Source organism: Macaca mulatta, chromosome 13, assembly GCF_049350105.2.
Source record: "Macaca mulatta isolate MMU2019108-1 chromosome 13, T2T-MMU8v2.0, whole genome shotgun sequence".
In the NCBI taxonomy this organism is placed as follows: domain Eukaryota; kingdom Metazoa; phylum Chordata; class Mammalia; order Primates; family Cercopithecidae; genus Macaca; species Macaca mulatta.
The window spans coordinates 57,415,565-57,438,280 of NC_133418.1; the positions used below are offsets into that span (position 1 = coordinate 57,415,565).

General features: G+C 37.9%; 2 long non-coding RNA genes across 2 annotated transcripts in view; one reads left to right on the forward strand and one right to left on the reverse strand.

Moving 5' to 3' along the window:
- LOC106992994 (uncharacterized) overlaps window positions 1-22,716 on the forward strand; it is a 118,654-nt gene that overhangs the window by 69,286 nt on the left and 26,652 nt on the right. The gene's annotated exons all lie outside the window — the stretch shown is intronic.
- LOC144333599 (uncharacterized) overlaps window positions 601-22,716 on the reverse strand; it is a 200,146-nt gene continuing 178,030 nt past the window's right edge. The window contains exons 3-5 of the long non-coding RNA XR_013402444.1: window positions 21,053-21,207; window positions 2,013-2,075; window positions 601-762 (exon numbers count right to left, since the gene is read on the reverse strand). This is a non-coding gene — a long non-coding RNA (uncharacterized LOC144333599). The remainder of the gene's footprint in view (window positions 763-2,012; window positions 2,076-21,052; window positions 21,208-22,716) is intronic.

Sequence of the window (22,716 nt, forward strand, 5' to 3'; positions counted from 1 at the left end):
CATGAGATTTGGGTGGGGATGCAGTGAAACCATATCACCACCCATCATAAAATCTCCCATCAACCTTACACTGAATGATTTTGGCAGCAATGCATGAAGGCTACCTTAATCTATTACTTCATTAGGGGGCACTAACATATTTTTCAATGAATGAAATCTACAGCAGCTAAGGTAGAAGGTGAGATGGGCCACAGCTCCTGAGAAATAGCCAAAGGCACTGGACAGAGATGGTACAACAGAACAGAGCAAATGACTCAAACGGGCAAGCTTATAAGACATCATCAACATTTTCTAATATATCTCATAAACCTATTTTCCAGCGTTAGGCAATAGAAAATCTCCAGTCTCCTGGGGAGGTGGCAAAGCCTCAACGCAAAGTGACTAAATTAAAATGAAGTGTCAAGGACAGAATGGACCTACCTTTCTGTTCCTTGATGTATCTTCTAGTGGTGTCCAGGTGGTTTCAGTCTCATTCAAGCCTCAAGTAAAATTCCAAGTAATGAGGTGACTGTTGTATCTTTTAAAATGAATATTGTACACATACTTCTTCCAAGGTAAATATTTAGTCAAAACTAAACAAATTGTAGAGACCAAATTGTCTTGTTGTTTCTCAGTTTATTTATCTCATAATAACAGCCACCAATACGGGGGGTTTGAATGTTTGCAAAAATAAACAACTACTACCAAAAATAAAACAAAACAGGTTTAGGATCTGTTTTTTGTCCATACTTCTCTCTGTCTTTTTCACTGGGTTCCTTACCTCTGCCATAGAAAACATAAAATGATTTGAGTCATTACCCCAAATTTATTTCAACAACTAATACACTCTGGATGCATAAAACAGGTTAAGTTCACAAAACCTGCTCTTTCTCAAGAAAGACAGAAATAGTGTCAACATTTCCAATTGCTCTACTTCCTCAGCACTCCTAGCTCCCTCCAACGGGCTCTATGTTTTTAGTATGTTTTTCTGTCTCCCCTCCCTAGAATGTTTTTTAATTTTTTCTGTTTTATTCACCACTTTCCCCCCCAGTGCCTAGAATAGTATCTGACACCTAATGGATACCTAATAAATATTTTAGGAATATTCAGGGCTGTATATGAAATGTACAAATAACATACTCCCTGCCCATTTCTTTAACTCCATATTTGTATGTGTTAGCAAAATGTTCTCAAGTTCTCCTATTTCTATCTTGAGTATTTAAATAGAACTGTTCAAATCTATTTCCTGTGTAACTATAGGAAACCCTGCCACGGGATTGTTTTGTGGATTCCTGGTAGGTTCTTAGATGTTCCATTCATTGTCTGTCCAGTCTTCTTCCAGGCTGTACTACCCCCAGACTGCTCTATTATTTCCACTGGCCTTCCAGGTAACAATTCTATAGGCTATGGCTCCTCCTTCTTCCCCAAGCACAGACACAGACTCTTCTTCTGTTCCCCAGGTTGTCACAGGAGTCACATTAGGTTTCCAAGGTTAAGCAGCTTTACTGAAGATTGCAGAGATAATGAGAGCTGTGCAACACACGCAGCTCTAGAGCAGGCGCTGGTCATGAAGTCTATCGGTCCTGCTCTATCACAGGCGAGCCCTCTGGCCAATTTCCCCCTTAGACCTAGGTCTCCTTCAGTTTTCTGGGGCCCATGCCCTCACTCATGCCAGAGGCTCCTTTCCTTTCTCCTTGCTTTTCTATCTATACACTTAGCTGCTCCCCAAGGCCTGGCCTTAGAATGGCCATAAAACAAGTAATGTCAGATGACTGTTGAAGTTTGGAGATTATTTTACTTAGGTTGATATCAGAATAACATCTCTTAACATCTCTGCATGTACAAAACACTTATATTTTAACTTGTTGCATGATTCCCATAGCTGATGGTTTTTCTTCTAGATTAGAGTCTAAGTCTTGCCTTTGAAAAGCCAAAGAGCCCCATAAAAGAATTTTCTCAAAGCAAAATGAACCCTTCCCATTTGATATGTTCTGCTGCTACTTTTAGAGTGTGATGTGGTATACTTACTTTACCTTTGGGTTACCTCTGGAGAGCAGAAACTGAGACAAAGACTTTTTTCTCTTTCAGAAGTTGTTCTAGGGAATAACGGATGAGACTGCAAGACAGAAACAATTCAAGGGTGCATTTTTGAGCAGGCTATCGATATGGGTAATGAGCTTGATCCCACTGGCACTTTCTAAGGAGTTGTCAGACAGATTCCAGAATTGTCTCAGAGAATCGGAGGAGAAAGCCTTTATCGATCAGCTTCTTGTGGTGACAGAATGAACTCCCAATACTTGTAGCTTCCCATGTGTGAATACCAGGCCCCTGTCACTATGTCAGAGGACCTCTCTCCATATCATATGGCTGCAGGAGGCACTGCAGGCTCTACCTGTGCAAAACTGGCTGCCACTGCTGTGACTGGGGTACAAGGTGGGCTGGGAGCATAGAAGTTGGTACCCCAAGTTGTTAAATATAAAATCTAACAGTGGGCAGGGACTCAGAAATCCTGGGTTTCCAATTCTACTCTGCACCATTACCGGTTCATGACCTTGGACCAATTCCTTTACTTCTCTGAGGCTACATTTATTCAAAAATGGAGAATGCCCCCCAAAAATAAATAAATAATACAGTTAAAAAAATTCAAACAAATTTATTTTACGATTCATTTATTTCAAAACTTAAAAATTACTGAAATAGATAATAACAAATAACATCAAAGAATTATTGAAATTTGGAGATCATTTACCTAAGATACAAAACAGAGGAATCAAACACTCAGTAGGTTCCTCAATTAGAGTAGCTATTATTATCATATAAAATTTTAATTTAAAAAGATAGTTGAATGACAACATGAATTAAACTCAAGAAAATATGAACTCTTTCTTTGGCAGTAGGCCAGCAGCCTTCCTTGGAAGAGGATGCTGCTCTTTACTGTGGGAGGTGGGTTCCTACATTTGCATTTTTCTTTATGTGAGTTATGTGAGGTGTAGGTCCCCTATTGCTTGAGAAGGGTCTTAAAGCATGGGCAGAGATGTACCAAAAGCATGGTGGCATGCTTGTGTGTCAAGATGTGCAGCCACCCTGTGGAATGCTACGTAACACAAAGGCATGCTTTGGACTGTAAAGGAGGGAAACAGGAGTAGTGATGTGATAATGATCCTTCCTAAAGGAGAAAAATCTGTTTAGTAAAGCCAACCAAAACCAAAGCTGGAGACTTTTTCACTTTAGAACAACATGGTTGTCAGCACTTTGATGGGTATTCATGACAATTTTGGCAACGAAGGCAAGGAATTTGACTGAAGTTTCAAATTGAATTTTGAAAGATGGTTGATCGTTCCAGGAAGTAAGAAATTGAATGAAATGTCATTGAAGTTTGTCTGAACACATCTAGACACAAAGCCCATCAAGATACACCCAGGCAAATCTAGATTCCTTCCTCAAAACCTCAAAATGTTTTCATGCGAGGCATCAACAGAGCTGCCAAGCCAAAGAGAAACACATCCACCAAATCCTGCAGAAAGTTTCATCTTGTCAGAAATTCCAGGGAAATCGTGAAATAAAAATAAGCACCACATATTCTTTAAACATTATTATTAGAAATACTAACAATTATTATTGTTTTAGTAACTAAAAAAACCCACTAATTCAAGACTCTTATAGCCTATAAATGTAAAACAAAAACAACACAATAGAAGACTCAGCTTTTGTTAACACATTTAGGTTTGCATGAAATTACATCCTTTAGGAAAAGGAGAATGACATTGTTTTTAATGACTGGTCATAGCAAAATGCCTGTGGTCATTTCCCTCACTAGATAAAAACACTTTGTTAAAGGCTGGCTCTTTAGGTGACTCTGGAACCAATGCAGTTATTTGAGATATACTTGGGCTAGTTTATGTCATTTCTGTAATTATTAATTTTTTCTGTAATTCTTTATTATTACTTTATTTAAGAAGGTCTGTGTCAAGGAAGTGGACACATATTAGCACTAAATATTTACAGAATATTTATTAGTTTTCAAGGTCCTCTTATGGTTGTTAATCTCACGCTGATATGTCTTGATATTTCAATTTAAAGTGTCTGTATGTGTCTGTGTGTGGATGCAACCCATGTGCGTATGCATACATCTCTGGTAGAACATATAAATATGGAAATCCCAGGAGGCCATCCTATCCACAAGGTATTATTCCAGTGGAATCTGGAAAACTCCTTTTCTGCCCCTGTGCTCTTCTTCAACCAGTAATGCTCAAAATGACACCCTTGGTGGTTCATTGCTTTGGCTCAAGTGTCAGTCCTTTGTAACTCCCCCAAGAGAGGTCATACCTACAGTCATGTCAAACATTGAGGATGTATGAGCCAGTTTTCCAGAAATGTTTAATTTGAAGGAGGTGAGCATCTTGGGAGGACACTGGGCACTCAGAGGACAAGGTTGGAGTTACCATGGAAAGATGTAAGGTGGTAAAGGACCCAGAAAGAAGAAGAAACTGGGAGCACCTAGGAACCATTGTGCCCACAGTGGGCCCTCTGCATAACTCTAAGGGCATGTAAACTGGAAACTGTGAAACTCATGAAGCTTTCATTTGTTCTCCCTTCCCAACAGCAACCTTGCCCTCAGTGGCACAGGTAAAGGCAGAAGGCGAATATCACTCTTGGGAGGATGATGAACATAGAGCAGGAGGAAGTCCCCACGGCCTGACCAAGAGGGGAAATAAAAGACAGCGCTTCTGGTTATCAGGGACTGTGGAAAGAAAGGTCAGAGGTAGGAGCTAGTCTTCTGAGCTTTCTAAAACAGGCTGAAGCAGAGTGCCAGGCGAGGCAAAGAAACAGCTTTCATTGGAAGCTAATCTGTTAAAATGAGAAGAAATGGGATGGAGGTACTTTAGGAATTTTAAGTCAGCCATAGAAAATAAAGATACCACCATTTTCTAGCACACTTGAGTATTGTATGGGTAAATTTATAGCAGCAATAATAATTTTCAAGAGAAATATACAATTTGGAGGGATCTTATGTATGCCATTGTTTAGGTGCTCTAATGGGGGGAAATTTTTCCCTATCCTTGTTCCAGGAGAAAATTCTAATGCTTTCGTGTCTTTCTCAATGGGTAGAAATGGTAAATCAACCTTATGTGAACTGTTTCTCTTTTTCACAGGACATTTAATTTTGTGAGATCAGATGAGAGTCTCCTGCTCATGATGAGTATATAGAAGCTTTGGTGGCTATTTCATTATCAGATCCAAATTATGAGTTTTTATTAAAAATAATTTATCTCTGCCTAGAAAATGCTCCCAGGGACTTGGAAAACTTTCAGCCCCTTGGAACTGCTAATTCTGATAACCAGGCCAGTCCTACAATGGTGTGTTTTGGGGTTGAGGCATGCATTCTAGGTAAAAGCAAGATGGCAGCCATCTTCTGAATGAGATTGATGGAGACCTTGGGCTCCCTATCTTTAATGGCTGTGGCTTGGGCGTATGGCAGTGGGTGGCAATAAAAGTTACTTGAGATGTCACATTATACAAAATAATAATGACTTTTAAAAAAGGTGTAAATTGAAATGAAAAGACTACAACTCTGAAGTTTCAAGACAAGCTAGGCAATATAAATAATCAAAATATCATTTGCCTTCAGTTTGAGTCCTAATTCTAAACAGCTTACACATTTTCGAGTCAGAGTTACAGGAAAAATATTGATAGCTAAATAAACAGGGTGAGTACATGATTAATGTTTTAAAATAGTAAACACTTCACATTTATAGCATTCCTTTAACAGATTGGTCTCGGAGACCTTGTTTTCATTTCCGCTTTGCAATCTGTGTTTTGTTTATTTATTCTCTTCATGTTGAATTCCTCTCTTTTAATTTACCTTTCATCTTAATTTACTCTAGGGGGCAAAGTGAAAATGTCTAAAATAAGTGAAAAATCTAAAGCAATTAGAAAATTTAAGGTGAAACAATAATCAACTCTAAGAATGTAACTGCCTTTTTCAGCAAGATAAATTGTGGGCCATAAAAAGATACCATTATTAGCTAATTTTCTTTAGACTTGTAAAGACTCCTATAGCCGCATTTTATATTTCTAACAAAGATATAAAATTATCCAGGAAAATGCAGAGGCTCAGAGGTGGTGGAGTCTTTTTTGCTTATTACCTTAGGAATGAAATAAAAATATGTTAATGAGAGGCTCTGGCAGGAATTTCCCCTCACAGACCCCAACAGTCTTGTCTAAGATGTGCACATGTTGTTTGATATTAGGTGTGGAACAAAATCTGATCACAGACATGTTAGAAAAACAAATTGAGAAACATATATATTACTCCTGTAGTTTTTACAAATCAAAAAAGATGTTCTAGAAACTATTCAGAGATAGTTGAGAGATAGTTCAGAGATAGAACTATTCAGTGATAGATCCAACCTGCTTCAACTATGTTGGATCTCACATCTGCTCCAACTGGAGACTTTAATCTACTCTTTGGGTGGAGAAGCTAACAAGTCCTATGCTGTGAGGGGGTTGTTTAACTCAAATGCTGAACATGAAGGCACATTCAAAAATATGTTGGCCACGCCACCCTATGGGAGAAGGATAGGCATACGTGATATTGATAATTTGTTGGAGATAAGACAAGTAGATCCTGGCTACTCAAAATAATTTCCCTGGGTAGAAATTTACATCCCTGCTACAAGCTGAGATGGGCCTGCAACACAAATATAGATCACTGTCACTCATGGGGATTATCCAATGTAAGGATGGACCAGCTATACACAGAATGTATATCTTTCTGATTCTTCTTTTTTTCAGTAGTATTCCTTCCTGGAATAATACCAGTGTATTTTTGTGTTGCTAATCGCCCACCAAAACCAAAGGCTTATTTTGGGAGGTAGTTTAGAAAGTATCTGTTTATGATCCAGCAATTCATTATTTTTCTAGTTAGTGTCATGATTTTTATGTAACTACAGCTGATTTTTATTTCTTAAAAATCAAGAGCCCATAGAAAAATACAACCATGTTGGCCAGAGTCAGAGCTACCCTGAGCCTGCCACTTCCCCACAAGAGCAGTAACCACAAAGAACATTTGGGTTCCAGGCTACTCCTCACTGGAGAGTCCTTGTAATGCTTCTAGGAGGTCCTTCAGAAATAATTTTCCAGGGAAATTATCAAGAAGATAAACGATCTGACTGCACTGCGTATTTGGATTGTAGTGCCTGGGTTGCATACATTGCTTCTACAATGTACACATAATTTAAGATGCTAAATCCTTTGAAACTGCCGTGGTAGTGTTGCAGAGATTTTTATAGGGTCAGCATTGTATCTACAAGTCAATCAGGAACACAATTGCTTTTGCAAAGCAATGACTGAGACTGGAAGATCATAGACAGTCAGCAAAATCAAAATAGCACTCCTCCCACCAGGGGCCTGATGTTTCAAACATTTCAAAACACTGCCTAATATTTTGCAAATCTTTGCTTTAACTATAAATATGCTTTCTCTCTGGAGTTAAAATCAGGGAAAATCCCACAGGATCTCATAGCTACTTAAAAAAACAAAAACAAAAACAAAAACTGGACATAGAATTGAAATTCCTTTGCTAGAAACAAAAAGAACCCACCCCCCTCCAAATTTTTTATTCTCTAATTAGACAAGCTTTAGCTATTTCATGTAATTATGACCTTGCAAAGTTTGAATTTCAACTGGGATGATGTAGTTCATAGGGTTCAGAAAATAAATAGTTGTATTCATGATAGCAGGATATATTAAGACAGATAATATAATCCATTATCTTTTTCTCTTTATGTTTTCGTCACGTATTCCAAATACACTAGCATCTAGGCAATCAATATATTTCCTAGTATTTTTTGACAAATAACAACTTTCTGATGATTTGAACAATAATGAAACACCCACACGTAGTTTCTCACCATGCCATTGGTACTCTCAGTATATACATTTTAAATTAAGAGCCATGTAGCATTGCATCATTTTCTAATCTGTGAAATGTAGTGCTAAGTGGTTGAAGCAAAATTTTTCTGATTAATCAGATCTTATTTAATAAATGCTATTACCTTTGACCACTCTTTTGTTGTGGAGGCTTTTTATTTGACATGAAGGTGAAAGAACCTCCTAGTGTCATCTCTGGCATATTTGCTTCCCCCCTCCAAGCCTAGCAGGGCTAGGTCTTCTGCCCTGGCATATGAGGTCTAAAACAGAATTTACAGAAATCAAACCACAGTTCCGCCATTCCTTGATGTCCTCCCAGGTGAGCTCCTAGGCTTCATGCTCATACTTCTAAAGCAAGCAAACTTTAAGCTAATTATGTGCTAGTGTATTCTCCCTTGCTGAATTTTGGCAGGTTGCTTCTGTAAATTATGAAAAATAAATGTGAAATATGCAGATGTCTTTTGTTTGAAGCAGATGTTTGGTCCATCTTGCCAGAATCCAATCAGCTGTTCCCCTGGGGGTCTTCCCCTGACAACATTATCCCAGAGCAACTCAGGAACATGAAGGGATGATCAGAATAGCACTTCACAGGCCTTTGCAGAAGATTCTGGACTTAGAGGTCTTTGTTAAGGAGAATTAAAAATAGAAATATCCCAATCTCTAGGAATCAGATTGTCTCTGGTAAAAGACACTGGATTCAGAGTGATGCTCTCTGGTGGTGTACAGTAGAATGGGATAAGGGTAGGCTCCATGTTGCAGTGGTATTCTTGAGGGGGCCTGCCTTTAATTCTGCCATATTGATGATTTATAATAATACCTTGGGATCTTACAGTGACATTTCTGCCAATGCAGCTCGCACCAGGGTCCAGTGTGTCCTCACACCAAAATCTCACCTTAGACAGTGGATTCTACAATTCAAAAGGAAGTGGACATGTGACCACTATCTGGCTAGTTGGTTGAGTTTACACAACTATACAGAATACTTCAACTGAAAGATCCCTTTATTGATATATCGCAAGATGACAGGAAAATTAAAATATTTAGGACCAAGTATACTGTATTGAAGATGAAATCTCTCTACTTGCTGATTCAGGGACTCTATCTTATGGGGCCTTAATTTTACTGTGAAATCTGGGTAAAAAGACTTATTAAGAGTAAAATATTTGCATAGGTATAGCATATATGTATAAGTTTAAACAAATAATTCTGTAGGCCACATTAGTAAATGTTTTGCATTATCATAGCCATCAATCAGTTTCCGCTTTCATGAAGTCTGTTAAGCAAAAATAGAAACTATTAAATAGTTGTAGGGTCTTCCAGGGTCCGTGGAAAAAAAAACTGTAGAGCTGGTGGATGTTGAGGTTGCAGGTGGCAGGTATCTTAAATGACTTTAACCCAGAAGGTAGAGATGGACACTCATTCCAGACTCTGCTGACCACTAGCATATGACTTTGGGCAAGTTATTTAATTGCTCATAGCCTCAGTTTCCTCATCATGATAAGATCTATTATAGAGAATTTGTTGAGTGAGACAATGTAAGTCAACTACTTAGACAGAGTGTCTGTGCCTGACGCATTTTTGGGCAAAAACTTGATCACTGAGAGCTAATTCTGTAATTTTCCTGTTCACTTTCCACCACTTCTCAATGGGGATATATTTTATTTATGTATGTGTTTACATGTGTATTTATTTACTTTTACCTAATGCATGTCTTTCATATGGCAAGGTGAACACATTTCCCTTGCATCTATTTGCAGCAGAGTTGAGGAGTCAGTCCCCTGCCGACATCTGCTTCATTATAGGCATCACCTAAGATGCTATCTGACGTTTGCAGTCTCCCTTTAATTTATGCCTTTTGAGTAATAGCTTTGTTTCCTTCACTTTTACTCATGGGTCCTATCTCCAACACTGTTTCTCTCTTCTCAATCCGCTTCAAAACTCCAAGTTCTTTTCTTAACTGCAAAGCTTCATAGTCTTTTAAGAATCTCAGTGATGTAAATATAATGAGATACTTTATACTTAGCTAGTATTTATTGAGCACCAATTGTGTGACAGGTTCTGAAAATAGTGAGTGTGAACGAGACAGACAAGGGCCCTTTTCCAATGGCTCTTTCCCTCTGGTAGGGTAAATAGGGAACATCTCACTGCCTGTGTACCTGAAGCCTTTACTCATGCTTTTCAGAATCATGTACCATGGCTTTTTTCTTAGTAACAGCATGATAGAGTATATATATATTTTATTTGCATGCCTTGAGGCTTGATGTGCTATTCAGGGGCATTTTTACCATGTGCATAAGACCATTACAACTGGTTAAAAGTAAAAAGTTTGGTTAAATAATAGATTATTATTTTCTTCCTGACACCAAATAAAATTAATCAGTTACTATGGCAATGTATAGACACAACCTTACTGAGCATTTATTGTGCAAAGCACTTTGTTATCTATCCTAGAAAAATCCATCTTCTGAATCTATTCATCAAACCACCTAAAGGAAAAGAGCATAGGGAGAGAATGATATGAAAAAAAGAGAGAGAGAGAGAGATGGCCTGTAGCCTCAGGGGTGTTAATTTTAAATTGATGATACAAAATCTACAGGCTAAAAATAGCAATAACTTATGATGTTAAAAATAACATTTTCACATAATTCATCTAATTCCTATGTTTATGAATATGGATGGGTTATAGTGCTCATCTTATATACTATTGTTTGAGGGATTAAACTAGATAGATATGCAAGAATTTTATAAACCCAGAGAAGTGCGCAATTACTAGGTGACATATTGCCAACTGCATGAAACACATAGGTGGGGCTTCTTATTGCTCTTTCACATAAAATAAACTGAATTGCAGACAAATCAAACAATGTATCTAAGCCTGTACAAATAGTAAACCTCAGGGCTTAACTGTGAGCCTAGGTCTTCTGACTCTACTATACTTAACTCTCAAATGAGTTATGAATAATTAAAAAGCTACATAACAATGAGACCATATTAATGAAATATAGACAGGATACATAAGTATTTGAGACATATAAAGAAGACAAGCATAGTTAATTAGGAAGGCTTCATGGGAGAGCCTATTCATTTTGAAGGAGGTGGGACTTGGATTAATCTATGTATTGTACTGTATATATTGTATGTACTGTAGTCTTCCTAATTCCTTGCTTCTGGCTCAATTTTAAATTTAGATTTATGATTCACAATTATTTTTTAACTTGGAAGGTATTTGCCTTGTGGTCCAGCATTTATTCTCCCACAAGGACCAAATCTCATGTCCTGAGAAGGTATCCCTGGCCAAGGAGCAATCTCACGTGAAACAGAGGTGGGGTACAGCCCACAGCAGGCGCCAGCAGCTTTCCCACTCACCATTTAGAGGGGATTCCAAATAGTGATTCAGAGCTCAAAGGTACCATGAACCATGGGCAACCCGTTAAGAAACTGAAATTTCAAATTCCTGGCCATTTTTAATTGCAATTTTCCTAGGAAAAATAGAAAGTTCTAAAATAGACATCATACCAATAACAATAATAACATAATATTTTTTTGTAGATCTACATCCAGAGTTAAAGGGAATATATTTTAAAGACATCACTAAAGCATTTATCTAGCTTTAACTGCCTCATCAAAGAATATTATTTTTAAAAAAGAAGCCTCATAAAGATGTATGAATATATAGACCTATGATTATTCAAAAAAATTGTACAAATCAAAATAAATTTGCCAGAGCAATTTAAAATAATTAACCTTTGACAAACCTCCCTCTCTGGTAATGGAATAGTAACTATATGAATAAAAGATAAGTCGTGACATTCAATGAATTACAATATTCATCCCATAAATTACTTGATATAATAGCTCTATAGTCTACATTTTTATAACACGAAAATGTCCCAAACACGAAAGAACCCATTCATTTCCAGTGTGTGGTTTGCAGATAGGTTGGGTAATTTCTTTTGCTTTCATCAGATATCCTTCAGTTAAGTCTTTACTATTATTTTCCTCTCAAAATATACTTCCTGTCAGCCTGTCAACCATTTATGCGGTACATACACCTGGTAGCATTGAGGCTAGTGCTCACCGCCTAGAGTAGCTCAGGAACATAAGTGAGTGCTACCCTGATTTACATGCTGGGTGGGGTGATTACCGGGCCAGCACTGCCATATGGCTGATGACCACATTTCAGAATCCGGTAGCCCAGGCACTTGAGCAGACTGCGTGCCTTTTGGACAAGCTGCTGATCTCCCTGTTCCGTCTCCACTTCCTTGAGATAAAAGAGCAGCCATCATCTGCTTTGCCAGGGTAAACAGAAGCCATCTTTGACCACGTAAAGATGATTATAGACCCAGAGCAAAGTATTATCAGTGCTACATAATGATAACTAAGAAGTGTTTGTTGGCATAGACAAACCTCAGGCTGGCAGAATGGATGCAAAATGCCCAAAGATTTTTGGTCCAAAATGTGTTGCAATTTTAAACAAAGAATGGAAATGTATGGCAAGAGGCTATCTGCTGAGAAATGGATGCATCCCTGGCTGCTCTTTTTGCCCATTAAGTATACGATTTGCTAATCATCTAGGGGTGACCAGATTCCTTCAACTCTTCCAAGCCATTTGCTTGGAAAGTGAACAAAATGGACCATGAAGGTAGTGCTAGTTTCTAATTCAATGTGTATACCTCCTCAGTGTCTTTCTAATGCGTTCAATCACAGCAGAACACATCTATACTGACATATCATTTAAATTTTCATTATCTTTGCTCTCTTAATCATAGTCTGGATTCAGTTATACTATAATAAAAACAGACACATTTATTGAGCACTTACTATGTATCAGATAATGGGTCAAGTCCTATACATATATTTACTTCTCTCCATAACTCATAAGGTAGATTCTAGTTTCATTTCCATTTTGCATAAGGAAATGGAAGCTTAGAGTCACAGTGATATGCCTAATGGAATATGCTGTGCTTCCCCAGACACACCACGCCCTCTGGCTACCCAGACTCAAGACCTTCACAGAAGGGTTATCTTCACAGATAGGGTTATCTTTTCTAACTCTGGAGTTGTAGCTGTAAATAATGTTAGCCACAATTCCATCCAGAGCAGGGCCTCATGTGGCTCCCCTTTCATCCCAAAGTCACAGAATAGGTGAGTAGGGCTCCTGCTAATTCCAGTCCTCCAACTTGGTCCTGATGCTACAGAAGCACTCCTGAGCAAATGGTGCACAGTGCCCATTGCTGTATTGTCTTTTGGACAAGGTACTTATTTGAACCAAAAAGTACCTTCTCTTTCTCTGTGTTTTTGTGTGAAAGATCACACATATAAAAGAAAGGACATGTGAAAAATAAGTCTTTAATTCACAGACCAAACTATTGCTTCTTAGTTTGAGAAGCTTACTAGTATCTGGTCCATGCAGTTGGATATACTTTTACTTTTTATTGAAGAAATCCAGAGAGATTTCATTTTCTTCTTCTTTGGACCTTTTTTTTCTTCTTCTTTGGAGGTCACCATTTCTGAGTTGGAAAGTTAGGACTCATTGGATGATCATGAATACATAAGAAGGTAGGAACTGGTGAAGGGCCCACTTATTAACCTATCATTTAGAAATGATTTTCATGGGTCATTTATTAACAGTCCATGGAAAGAGTTCTGCAAACATCCCTGAAAGAAATGTGGTTCTTGCCCAGTTAACACCTTTTACTGTTGAGAAAGTTGAAGCTCAGAGAAATTATAAACTCCATCCAGTTTTGTAAAGTTAGTAGCAGAGTCTAAAGTCTGCTGTTTTACCCTTATTTTGGTGTTCCTTTAACACGTATTATTGTACATCTACTGTCCCAGGAACTGAGCAAATTACATTTGTTGTTTACCCCAAACTTTGATATTAGGAAAGAAAAAAAATGTATCGTAAAACAACGAAAGGAAGATCTGTTTCCTTTTTCATCCTTTGTGCATTTGTCCTTTTTCTAGTTTCTTAAGTTTAATATTTCTTTTTCAGTAACCTATAGGACATTGCACTAGGCCTGGAGGAGAAAGAACATTTTAGGCTGCAGTGACAAGAAAGTGATAGTTTAATGCAAGGTTCCCCCAAAATTTTATGAGAAGCTTCTATTTTACATTTTATTTTCATTGTTGGTTTTTTGTTTTTAAAAATGGTGAGTAGGGCAAGCGTGAAATTTCCACTGAAGTGAATTTTGGTCTTTTTTACTGTGATTCATGGTAAGAAAAAGTTTTGTATTATAACTTAGCATATATGTAATATATATACATACAGACACATACATATATATACACACACATAGTTATAACCGAAACATGAAAAATGTCATGAAATATACTCATGTTAATATAAAAACAGTAAATTTAACATCAAATATGATTTTATTAATATTCAAATACAACAAGATGTGTCACCCTTTTTATTCTACTCTATTTCACTTTTTTAAGGTAAACAAAGCTCAATAAATTAACCAAAGCAATTTGAGCAAATGTTTCAATTCTCCATTTAATTTCGTTTGTGAAAATACAGAAAGGTCAGGTGACCAGTGAATTTGGGTCTGGCTTAGCCCTCTATCTCAGACTGAGAGATTTGTCATTTAAATGCTAAAGGTACAGCGGGGAATCTATCCCTAATTTCTTTTTTGCCTTCCAATTTCCTGAAATCCAATCATGTGAGTAATCTTGAGTGATAGCTGAACTTCTCTGAACTTTCATCACACCTGTTAAATGAGGGGTAGGTATACATGACTCTCATGATCCCTTCCAACTTCAAAAGTGTGTGATTCCATGATATTTTTTTTTATTTGATACCTGGATACTTGTGAAAACAAAGTCCTCTCGAATGTTTTCTATGCATAAACTAAGAATTTGTAGAACCACAAATGTATTCTTCTTGAAGTTACTCTAAAATGTTGACAGATGTGAAAGTGAGCATTATCGAATGCTTAGTTTTACATTTGCATTCAGATCTGTTGTTTCAATGGGGACATTTTTATAAAATAAAAATGTGTTACTGCTGTTCTTGGAATTCTCCTGGTTCCACAGCAGATTTAATTAGCTTAAGCACTGTATTCTTCTGTGCACTTTGGTTTTGGAGGCTTTGCCATTGTTAGCTTTATGGTATCCCAGGGAGAGAGTGGTCTAGTTTTTCACTGTCACAAGATTACGACTGTAGCGCCTCTATTTGTGTGAGAGAATTAGAGTGGTAGCATTGCCAGTACCAAGGCATATTGTGCACATTCCTCAAAGGTGCAGGATGGCATTCCAGCTAAGTTTAGTAAAAGTAATCTGGGTAATGGCCTGAAGTAAAACCACCTTTATTGGTTATGTAGCTCAGTTGCCAAAAAGGTGAACTGTTTTTATATTTTCTCCACATACAGCTGTGTGAATGTTTGAGCCCTTGGATTAGTAAAGCAAGCGAATCAACTGAGAGAGATGTGGAGCTCATGTAGATTTGGTATCGAAGATTCAGCAGTCAGTGAAGACTTAGGAAATTTTTATCCTTTCAGTCCAAAAGTAACTGAACTCAAGTTTTTGTGAAATTGATTTTCTATAGAACAAAGCCAATGTGTTCATTTACAGTGAGAAATACAACTGCCATATGGTCTGGAATATTTACATGAGCGTGACCCATGTGTACTCTCACCGTTGGCAGCCTGTGATATAAGCCAAATGATAACCAGCAGGTTGCAGGGTGAGCTCTGAATTCCAAGAAGGGGTATCGGTTACACGGGTGGAATATTTAATGCCATTGGGCCAAGAGAGTTCATGCATCCATCTCAGGAAAAGGAATTGGAATGCTTGCAGTTCGTTGGCTGAGCCTCCTTTCCCTCTGGATAGCAATAGGATGCTGGGTGTAACATTATCTACCCTTCAGTGCTGCTGTGAGGGATGGAGATGATGCACACCTCCCAATGTCTAGTGCATTATAAAAAGGCTCATAAAATGATGGTTATTTTAACCTTTGTGACTGGGCTTTTGTGTTTGACCAAGCACTTTTCTTCACTTCTGAGTGACGTTTTCTTTCTTTTTTCTATTAAACGTATCATGATCATAATTGTTAAAATTGTAGAAATTTTGAAAATCCAGAAAAGCACCCCCTAAAAGCTATCCTACTACTACACAGAGAATAAAAAGCTCCTATTAAGATTCCAGCATAGAGTCTTCTCCAAAATATGACTTGGGTTGAAATATAATTGTCTAATATGGAAGGACAGAACTATTTGATGCCTTTAAAATTCTATATTCAGTCTTTCCACGGGATCTGACCTAGTTCATCTGCCTCACCTAAAAGTTTTTCATAATCTAATTCTGCCTTGTCTATCTCTGGCTGAGGAAAATAAATAATGAGAAATAAATTCTCTGGATTGGGTCTTCAAGTCACACTAAACCAGGTAGGTAAGTAGCAGGCCAGAAGTAATCTGTGAGGGGAAAAAAAAGGTATTGTTATTTGCAATGTAATTCCTGGTGGCTTGGATGTCAGGTCTGGAGTGCTGGGAGGGAGGTGGAGAAGGAATTGGGGGAGGGTAGATAGAGGTGGGGAATGGAAAAGAGGACAAGGGAGGTGTTTAGCTTTCATTTGCAAGCGTGATACCCGCTGCTTTGTTTATGGATTTGATGCTATTCATATAGTCTTTGCAATATTAATTTTTAATTTATGATGCTCATTAGGAGACACTTAAAACAGAACAATTATCATTTATCTTGATATATTATTTACTAGGACTGACTGTCATGGTTAGGGGCCCATGATTAGTGAGAGGGGGATGGAGAAGAGCTTCCAAAGGTGCTGGGGTAAAAGGATAGGAGCTTAGGAAGCAGTTGTCAGAACCCAAGGCCCAAAGTTCTGATGTCGAAGTGAAAGCCACACAATCCCTAATCAAGACTCAGGAGGCCCTCTCCAAGACAAGCCTGGAATAGTACTTAATGAACCTGCAGGATCATATTAATGAGACTCTCTCTTAGGCTACCAGCTCATCAATTATTCATCCAGCTGCATTCCTGATACTTTGCTATCTTCCTCCTCTTTTTGCATTGGTGTGATTACTTTTTTTTTAACCCTCCATTTCCTTACCTGGAGTGTAAACAAAGCCTTCTGTTCTATAGTTTCCTTTTCTTCTGCTCAAACACCATCTCTTCTCAGTACTCATCCAGGATATCAAACATGATAATGGAAGTCTGCTACAGGGGAAATCTAACTTCTGAGAGTGTCAGGGAATTAGGGCACCCCTGACTTTTTGCCTCCTTCATACTCTGGGCTTGTCTGTACATTGCGCTGATTATCACACGGTGTTATAATTATCTATTTATGTATGATTCTTCCCCATTAGACTGTGAATTCCTAGAGAATGCCTGATATGTAACAGTTACTGAATAAGTAAATGAGTGAATGAATAAATGAATGAATATGGGTGCTCAGTTATGCCTAATATTCAGCCCTGTCTATCTATAGTCATGAAGATTGGGAGGCTGAGGCCTAAACACTGCCTGCATGTTCCAGAGGAAGCTAAATGAAACAGAACATAACAGAATTCTGCGTTTACAATCTGGGTCATTCAGGTGAAGATATGTCTGTAAGCTTGGTGTAGAAAACTCACCAAGTCTGTGTGGTAATCAGTTCTACATATGATTATTTTAATAATTTGTTTTAAAGAAATTACCACAATCGACCATAGTTTTAGGCACAGAATTATGTTTTATACAAGTGAGAGGAGAATTTCAGTGAGCTTTCTGAGTGAAGATCAATGTTCTTAAGGAGGAGGGAGCTTTGGAGTGGGACAGCAGCTGAGCTTGTACTAAGTATGTTATTTGGTTCACTCACTCAAGGTCAATCAGGAAGCCAGTTTCCCTTCTTCAGGAAGAGAAGTGCTGGAGGCTGTGATGCTGATCAAGGTCATTACCCCATATAGATAGTGAGGATAGAAAAAAACAAAGACTGCAAGTGTTTTTCATTTGTCCTGGGCAGATGGGATGATGGACCGTAGAGGTAGCACTACCCGAAAGGCAGATTGACAAGGTGAGGCAAGGCAGAGATAGGTGTGAGGAACCGTCTTGACATTCCATCCCCCAGCATTATGTCCAACAAGTTATGACTACTCAAATACTAGAAAAGAAAGCAAAGATCCAAATGATTAGAACGAATAAAAGGAAGTAAGAATATGGGGATATAATTGTTCAGCTTTGGCAGGCAGGCTGCAAAGCCAAAAGTGATTGGAGACTTTTACCAAATGGATTCTTGTTAAATCTCAACTAAGTTGCAATTCTATGGGGTCGTATCTAGAGAAGCATTGTCTGGAAGTTCTCTCTATAGACCTTTACGTTGGCTCTCATCAGTGAGTCATGCTGAGAATGGGTTATAAGTATGCTTGGGCTATTGCTGTCTTTACTCCTTGAGGCACCTAGCTGGGCTGGGATGGTTGGGACCCTCCAGCTGTTTGTCCTGTACCAAGAGAAGCCTTATCCATTGATCTTATGTTATGGATTCTAAAATTCATGTTATTTTTTTCTCTCATTTAACATTTCTGAAATTGGAATGTGTTTTCCCATGAATATTTTACAATCTCTTTTGGCCAGGTGGCAGTGATAAGGTAGTTGTTATTGCCTGCACATGCCAAAACCTGGTCCCAGCTGTTCATGCTATACAAACTTCAGTTGAGTGATGTGCATTGTACTGCTTGCATTGGGTTGAGTTTCCCTTAAAGTGTCTTCAATAAAATACACTATGATTTAGCATTGAAACAAAACAGTTATTATGCACATGGAAAGGCAGGGAAACAGAGAAGTATGTATAAATGTGATGTTGATAAAGGAAAATAAGTCACAGAAGTGATGAACAGCCAAATGCTTTATGAGTTCTGAAGAAAGGAAGATGCCCACAAATAGATGCAACCTGTCTGAAGCGAAGCTCTTCAATTAGAGGTGGGAAAAATGGTTTTCTCTTTTTTAGGGATAAAGTAATGATGCGTCTTTCAGTGGATAGATTTTTAGCTTCTAATCATTTTCTGTGTGTGTCATGGTGTAAAATACATTGGAAACCCTGGCTTTAAGCTCTTGGATTATTTTTTCTCATTCGAGCTTTCTGGTAAAGAAATAATTTAAATTCAGCATAAACTTTGAAAATTATTAAAAGACTAGTACTGGTTGTGTTAAAGAATAGCTACCTTGTGACTGATTTACCATGTCTTGTATACAGTATTAATTTTTATCTAATTTCAGTTTAGCCTTACATGTTAAAGATGGAATTAAACTGCTGGTCCTTGAGGCAGTTTAAGTTCAGGCAATTGATATAAGTGGTGGGTACTGAGTCCAGCTTTGCCATTCCCAGTGGGAGCAATGGGAAGCGCTCAGAGGGTAAGAGTCAATAGGTTCTTTCTGTGTTGTGTATAATATCTGTAATACACACTTCATGCTGACTGCATGTGATTAAACAGGATGCAATCTCTAATTTTTGGAGGTCTAATTAGAGGCTGGCCTCCAACTATCACTAGCTTCTTCATCAAAACAGACTAGGTCATTCTGAAAATGCAACTTAAGGATATAAATTAGAAAATCAAATAATTTTAGGTACAAAGTATCTTGAGATGATTTGGTTCAATTCTTTTATTTTAAAAATGCATAGACTACAGCCCAAAGAAATGAAATGGCCACCTGGCATCTCACAGCTTGTTTGTGGCAATAATTAGGCCTTCTGCGCCTGGTGGAGTGTCCTGCCACCATCACACACATGGGTCTTGTGAGGCAAATTTCCACATACACAAAATGTATAATTTTTATGTATTTTAGTTATGTATAAAACCTTATTAGATCCAATTCTTCTTCTAAATCTTCATGCTATTTGCACCGATGAAAACTTACTGAGATTTCATCACTAGAGACTTAATCCTGGGCTTAAAAATACACTATTCAGTCTTAGAAGTTTTCACTTCTGAGTTATTACGACCTTGGTGATTTTTACTGTTCATCGTTTAATCTTTCTATTTTTCCAATATAAAAAAATGTAAACTTGGAAAAAATGCTTCAATCTCTTTTGGATTTAAAAATGTATCAGCTTGACTCTAACCAGGAGGGTAGAGATGAGGAAGTAGGTAGCAAAAGTCATTTTCTCTCCTCTCTATTCCACTTCCTCCAATGGAATTGACAATATATTTTAGAGGCCTATTAAACTGATAAATACATTCTGGATGGAATGACCCATCTTACTGATTTTGGGATATGACATTTAATGGCTTCTGAAGAAAGAGCAGAGAGGGCTTGCCAATATATCTTAGTATACAACAAATTGAGGTTGACTCTGCCTTGCTTTTTTATGTTTTGCAGCAGATGAAGCTTCAAAACTAAAATAGAAAGGAAAATATTTACAGTGTGTAGTGTGTGTGTGGGGTATATAAGATGTAACGTGTATGTGTACACACATAGACACACATACCTATTTGCTTCATGCATGACATAGATTTTTCTTCCCCACTACAGATCTTAAAGGTTAAGAATACCATTGTCCAGTATGCCCACAAAAGCCTGAGTGAAGCGTCACCCTTCTCTATATGGAAACTTAATTTTTTTTAGTATTTATTCTCAAAATTAACTTCACCTTGGTTGTGTAGTTTATCTAGATTAAATATCAAGTACCTTTTCAAATAAAAAATATGAAAATAAAAAAGAATTTAAGAATAAAGAAAACAAAGAAAGAAAAGGAGAAGGAAAAAGGAACTCTCTTCTCCCTGAAATAAAATATAAGGGGCATGATAACATCAGAGAGACTTTCAAAACCATGCCTAAAAAAAGCCTGGTGCCTGGAAAGATGATACATGATGGTCAAGTGAACTGAAACTCATGGCTTGAGTCACTGTGAAAATAAGTAATACGTGCATTAGCATTACAAATCTGCTTCTTGACAATGTATAAAGGTTATTAGAATGAACAATTTTAGAAAAGTGATAGCATGCAAACTGCCATTCAAAATAGAAATAATTTGCTTTACCTATGACTATTTTACAACATGAGGAGCTTTGCTAGATTTTTTTGTTGAAAATGTGTTGTTGTTGTTCTAAAAGTCTTTGGGATAATAATTCAAAGTTGTGCTGAGCTGTGGAGTGAGCACAGGGGTAGAGGTGATGGTGTTTTGTCCAGTTCCTGACAGGGGCTTACTTACTAGGTATCCTACAGAACCAGCTCCAGGGTGGGCAGTCCTGAACCTACGTGTCCCAAACTGTGTGGGGGCTGACTAAGATCATTGCTCTAATTACCTCTAACTTCAAAATTCTGCGGTTCATTTGCTTATCTTGTGTGATAAAATCTATCTGGAACCTTTACCAGAAATGAAGATAGAAAATGACCATTAGATCAGAAGAAAAAAGTCTACATCCCTCCCCCGCTCAAAATAGAAATTTTTCCCATCGAAAACTATATTCTGGCCTCAATTACCATCACATACACTTGCTAAGAAATTAAATTTGTCAACTCTTATTTCCAGTCACTAGTGGGGCATAATATCTTCAAAATGTCATTTGTGCTCATTCCCCCTCAATACAGTGAAGCATCAAAGTTGAATGTCCACTTAGGCTTTCTCCTCTTCACCCTCATGTCTTAGTCATTTAAAGAACAATGCTTTTGAGTAATGGAGTTACTGTTTCCTCCTGATATTTTTTTTCTTACAAAATTCAGTTTCCTTGGCAGCTCCTAAAGGGAAAATTCAATCATGAGATGTACCATAGAAGAGGGCACCATGCTACTTTTAATATTAGCCCTTCTTAATCCAGATAAGGTCATCTAACTTTTCTGATTTTTGCCTGGGGAGAACCAGCCCCCGCCCAACTTTATTTTTTAAACATATATCCTTTTGTCTGGTTGGCCAGTAATTGACTTTGTCCCTTTTTTCATTTATTTCCCTGTCTCCTGGTTGTATCATCTTCTCCCAGGAGTCTTAGGTTAGAAGTTTTCCCTTTTGTGAAACCATGACAGGTGCCTAATTGAATGATGAATGTCCCTTTATTACTCTGTAATTGAACTGCCAGCTTTTTGATTGGTTTGTAGAGATGCTCCCGCCCGCATCAGGCACTGCAGGGGGCTTGGTAGTTGGCAGTCTGGTCCTACACTCCATCTGTCTAATCCCATCTAGCCCCCACTTGCTTTTTTGGGGGTGGTGATAGAGGTAGAGAGTGAGGGGGAGGGAAGTCATAATAAATTATGCTAATTCCATGTGGCTCTGACAATGAGAAGATCGTATTGTTCCATGCATCTTGGGGGTAAATGCTTCAAGACATTTTGTCGTCATGGGTTCCTAGCCTGACAGGCCCAGGATGAAGATTAATGGGCCTCACCTGAGTGACAGAACAGGGGATTGTGGGGAAGAGAGGGTCATTCATCATACTCTGACAGGTGTCATTCAATCCGACAGCAGCTCTACCGTCACCCAGCTAGCAGTTCCATTTTTCTGCCAGTTAAGCAAGGAGTTTAATAACATCCCCAGAATTAAAACTCATTCTTTGTAGCAGGTCTGACAGCTGAAAATAAGAAAATCAATTCTTCACATGTTATAGCACAGTTAACTGACTGGGGCTTTGACTCTAATTTAGTCTTTGGGCTGCATTTCAAGCAAAGAGCTTTTTGTAAGACATCGTCTATTAAAATTTACCCATAGTGCTAACTTTGGGGTTGTTATTATTGTGGGTGCATCAAAGATTCAGGCTTGCATGTCCAGTGTCATTTTACTCACTGCATGCTGAAACACATCCCTGCAGTAGCTGTGTCTCTCCTACTTTATCCTCATTAACAATGTTTACTGCTTCTCTCTTCATTAATATTGATCCCCTCCCC